The sequence below is a fragment of the Hesperophylax consimilis genome, unplaced genomic scaffold (assembly GCF_061612785.1).
Source record: "Hesperophylax consimilis isolate HC1 unplaced genomic scaffold, BYU_Hcon_1.0 scaffold_152, whole genome shotgun sequence".
NCBI classification, from domain to species: Eukaryota; Metazoa; Arthropoda; class Insecta; order Trichoptera; family Limnephilidae; genus Hesperophylax; species Hesperophylax consimilis.
Window position 1 is genome coordinate 15,001 of NW_028301371.1, and position 5,000 is coordinate 20,000.

Sequence of the window (5,000 nt, forward strand, 5' to 3'; positions counted from 1 at the left end):
ACTTTGGGTTACCCCGACGAACTCTCTTGCGAGGGAACGATTTTTAAGACGGTTCCGCAGCCGGGTTCCGGAACTGCAACCGGATTCCCTTTCGCCCGACGGGTGTACTTTTAAGAAAACAATCTTTAGTAAAATCGTATAACTTTACACCATCATCAACATCGGATTTCTCCTAGGGCTTAGGATCGACTAACTCGCGTGCAACGGCTGTTAACGCGAAACCCTTCTCCACATCAGCCCTCAAGGACCTCGCTTGAGTATTTGCTACTACCACCAAGATCTGCGCCGACGGAGGCTCCAGGCGGGCTCACGCCCAGACCCTTCTGCGCACACCGCCGCGGCCATCCTACTCGTTGCGGCTTCAAAACGATCGCACGGCCGGAGCCGCACGAACGCCCCGCTTGCCTGCAACGGTCGAGTATAGGCTGAACGCTACAGCGCCATCCATTTTCAGGGCTGGTTGCTTCGGCAGGTGAGTTGTTACACACTCCTTAGCGGATTCCGACTTCCATGGCCACCGTCCTGCTGTCCTGAGCGACCAACGCCTTTTATGGTATCCGATGAGCGTTCATTGGGCGCCTTAACTCGACGTTTGGTTCATCCCACAGCGCCAGTTCTGCTTACCAAAATTGGCCCACTTGGCACTCCCATCCGAGCTCCTACTTCATCTTCGAGCAAGAAGGAGATCTCACCCATTTAAAGTTTGAGAATAGGTTGAGGCCATTTCGGCCCCAATGCCTCTAATCATTCGCTTTACCGGATGAGACTGTGCGAATGGCGGTCCGAAAACCGTCATGTTTCTCGAGCGCCAGCTATCCTGAGGGAAACTTCGGATGGAACCAGCTATTAGATAGTTCGATTAGTCTTTCGCCCCTATACCCAGTTCGGACGATCGATTTGCACGTCAGAATCGCTTCGGTCCTCCATCAGGGTTTCCCCTGACTTCGACCTGACCAGGCATAGTTCACCATCTTTCGGGTCCCAGCGTGTACGCTCTCAGTGCGTCTCGATAATCGCACGGGGGCTTTCTCGAAACGCCTCGGGAATGCGGCGGGGCGTCTGACGACGCCCGCGCATCTTCCCTGCGACCGGCTCGAGGCCGGCCTTTCACTTTCATTTCGCCTCTGGGTTTATCAGTGTTCCCAATGACTCGCGCACATGCTAGACTCCTTGGTCCGTGTTTCAAGACGGGTCCTGTGAGTGCCCAAAACAAAACCACCGCCGACCGGGACGCGTCCCGTCCGAGAGCGCGCCGCTAACGACGGACACCCGACGCGCGACACCCGCGACGCACTAGACGCCGGGGGCCACGCGAAGGACGCCGCTGCAGCGCGACGGACGCCCGCGAGGGGCGGACGCGATCCTCGTTCTCTACCGTCGCTGCGTAATGTACGCCGCGGCCGTGGACACCGCGGCTCCGCCTCGCAGAGCGAGACGGGTCAACCGCACGGCGCATTCGACCGCGGCGCGACGGGTCGCGGTGTTATACTAAGGGAGAAGTGCACGCGCTCCGGGAGCCTGACGGCGCACCCGCGCACCCACCGCCCCGACCCGAAAGCCGAAGGCGAAGGTTTGCGCGAGGCGCGAGCCCCGACGGAAGACACGATGAATCTCCCCGTTCGCTCGTTTGAGTTCCACAGGTTTACCCCTGAACGGTTTCACGTACTCTTTAACTCTCTCTTCAAAGTTCTTTTCAACTTTCCCTCACGGTACTTGTTCGCTATCGGTCTCGTGGTAGTATTTAGCCTTAGATGGAGTTTACCACCCACTTAGGGCTGCACTCTCAAGCAACCCGACTCTAGGGAGAGAGACCGTCGCGGCCGGCTACCGTCACCACGGGCCTGGCACCCTCTGCGGGTAAGCGGGCCCCGTTCAAGATGAACTTGGACAGGCAGCCGTGACTAATGACCGCGCGTGTATGTATAACTCTCCTCCCGAACGCTACATTTCCCGGCGGCCCGCCGGGGCCGCAGGATTCAGCGCTGGGCTCTTCCCGTTTCGCTCGCCGCTACTCGGGGAATCCTCGTTAGTTTCTTTTCCTCCGCTTACTGATATGCTTAAGTTCGGCGGGTGATCTCTCCTGATTTGAGGTCGACAACAAAAATTTTATAAATTCGAGAAGTACGCAAAGCAACAGTGTGCGCGTATTCTCGCCCGTGCAGACTCTGTCAAGCGGGCGCGAAACCGACGAGCGTCCGCGGAGGTGCGCGCGGCCGAGAGCGCGAAGATCGCCCCGGACAGCCGACCGCTCGCGCGGTAGACTGCCCAGTTTTCAGCGTCGTCGCTAGCTCAAGGCTCGCACGCGTTCCTCCGCGTTTGGTATAACGCAAGCGGAAATCGCGCGCATCGAGAGAGCACTTCGTCAAATTTAACCGGACGCCGAGGTCCCGGCGCGCGTCTCCGAGGAGACGACGCGCGCGGGCCCCGGCGACGCCGGCAACGCTCGCTCTGCGCGCCCACACGTCCGAGGACGGGGGCGAGAGAACAGTCTGGTCGCATTGTGTGCGCGACCCTCAAACAGGAGTGGTCCGTCGACAAACTACGTCTTGCTCGGACCGCAATGTGCGTTCGAAATGTCGATGCTCATGTGTCCTGCAGTTCACACTCTGACGCGCATTTAGCTGCGTTCTTCATCGACCCACGAGCCGAGTGATCCGCCGTTCAGGGTAATAATGATAAAACAAACATAAATAGATACGTTTTAGTTTTCGGTTTTTACAATTTGGTTTGCGTTTTCGAAATGTTTATAATTCCATTCGACAAAAAGATTAATTTTGTACCGCCGCCTTCACGGCGACGGGTAAAATTTCACCGGACGAGCGGATAGAGGACGGAGCCCTCCTCCGCTCGACGCCGGCGGTTCTCGGTTCGCATCGGCGCCCTAGGGCGATCTCCGACGCAGTAATTTAGCATTCGTTCGATTATGGTTTATATGTATAATATATGTTTTGTTTCATAATAATATTTCATATCATGGAAAGCACAAACATTAAACACGAAATGATCCTTCCGCAGGTTCACCTACGGAAACCTTGTTACGACTTTTACTTCCTCTAAATGATCAAATTCGGTCAAACTTTCCGACGCGTCGGATGCCCGTGAGAGCTTCCGCGCACCAGTCCGAAGACCTCACCAAATCATCCATCGGTAGTAGCGACGGGCGGTGTGTACAAAGGGCAGGGACGCAATCAACGCGAGCTGGTGACTCGCTTTTACTAGGAATTCCTCGTTCATGGGGGAGAATTGCAAACCCCAATCCCTATCACGAAGGGGTTTCATCGGGTTACCCGGGCCGTTAGGCCAAGGAGGACACGCTGATCCCTTCAGTGTAGCGCGCGTGCGGCCCAGGACATCTAAGGGCATCACAGACCTGCTATTGCTCAATCTCGTGCGGCTATATATACCGCCGGTCCCTCTAAGAAGATTTTCATTGTACGCCGGTAGTGAAGACCGCGAAACGCACGACCCCGACGCGCGAACGCCGAAGCCGCGCGCACACGGACCCTCGTGATACCGGTTGCACGTCTATTTAATAGGCTAGAGTTACGTTCGTTACCGGAATTAACCTGACAAATCGCTCCACCAACTAAGAGCGGCCATGCACCACCACCCACCGAATCGAGAAAGAGCTGTTAATCCGTCAATCCTTCCAGTGTCCGGGCCTGGTGAGTTTTCCCGTGTTGAGTCGAATTAAGCCGCAGGCTCCACTCCTGGTGGTGCCCTTCCGTCAATTCCTTTAAGTTTCAGCTTTGCAACCATACTCCCCCCGGAGCCCGAAAGCTTTGGTTTCCCGGGAGCTGCCCACCGGGTTAAAATTATGAAACTTCGGCGGATCGCTGGCTGGCATCATTTATGGTTAGAACTACAGCGGTATCTAATCGCCTTCGAACCTCTAACTTTCGTTCTTGATTAATGAAAACACCTTTGGCAAATGCTTTCGCTTTAGTCCGTCTTGCGACGATCCAAGAATTTCACCTCTAACGTCTCAATACGAATGCCCCCAGTCGTCCCTATTAATCATTACCTCTGGTATCAGAAAGCCAACAAAACAGAACCGAGGTCCTATTCTATTATTCCATGCGTACAATATTCAGGCAAGTGTTAGCCCGCTTTGAGCACTCTAATTTGTTCAAAGTAAACAGCCGCGACGGCCCGCCTCGGTGCGCGGCCGACCGTGAGGCCGACCGACACACGCCGGCGGTGGACGCACCGGCGAGAAGCCCCGCAGACGTGCCTGTCGTACCGCATTCGGTAGACCGACACCGCAGGACACAATTTCAACTACGAGCTTTTTAACCGCAACAACTTTAGTATATGCTATTGGAGCTGGAATTACCGCGGCTGCTGGCACCAGACTTGCCCTCCAATGGATCCTCATTAAAGGATTTAAAGTGTAATCATTCCGATCACGAGGCCTCGGACGAGTCCCGTATCGTTATTTTTCGTCACTACCTCCCCGTGCCGGGAGTGGGTAATTTGCGCGCCTGCTGCCTTCCGTGGATGTGGTAGCCGTTTCTCAGGCTCCCTCTCCGGAATCGAACCCTGATTCCCCGTTACCCGTGACAACCATGGTAGTCGCATAAACTACCATCGACAGTTGATAAGGCAGACATTTGAAAGATGCGTCGCCGGTGCTAGACCGTGCGATCAGCTCAAAGTTATCTAGAGTCATCTCGAATGGCGACGGACGGGGCGCGAACCCCGCCGCCGATTGGTTTTTGATCTAATAAAAGCATTCCTCCCGTTACCGGTCAGAACCTCGTTTGCATGTATTAGCTCTAGAATTGCCACAGTTATCAAGTAACCGTGTACGATCTAAGGAACCAAAACTGATATATTGAGCCATTCGCGGTTTCACCTTAATTCGGCTTTTACTGAGACTTGCATGGCTTAGTCTTTGAGACAAGCATATGATTACTGGCAGGATCAACCAGGGAGCTGCACCACCGTCGGAGGGTTTTTAATCCTCCGAACGACAGAGGCCCGCCCTCGCGTAGAGG

General features: G+C 55.0%; 3 non-coding genes across 3 annotated transcripts in view; all 3 read right to left on the bottom strand.

Moving 5' to 3' along the window:
• Window positions 1-2,094, bottom strand: part of LOC149408619 (large subunit ribosomal RNA) — a 4,064-nt gene extending 1,970 nt beyond the window's left edge. Inside the window, exon 1 of the ribosomal RNA XR_016305466.1 lies at window positions 1-2,094. This exon is cut by the window's left edge and continues 1,970 nt beyond it. This is a non-coding gene — a ribosomal RNA (large subunit ribosomal RNA).
• A 413-nt stretch (window positions 2,095-2,507) lies between these two features.
• LOC149408620 (5.8S ribosomal RNA) lies at window positions 2,508-2,669 on the bottom strand. The gene has a single exon (XR_016305461.1). It is a non-coding gene; the product is annotated as a 5.8S ribosomal RNA (ribosomal RNA).
• A 329-nt stretch (window positions 2,670-2,998) lies between these two features.
• LOC149408621 (small subunit ribosomal RNA) lies at window positions 2,999-4,937 on the bottom strand. Its single transcript, XR_016305464.1, has one exon. It is a non-coding gene; the product is annotated as a small subunit ribosomal RNA (ribosomal RNA).
• Window positions 4,938-5,000: the final 63 nt, after the last annotated feature.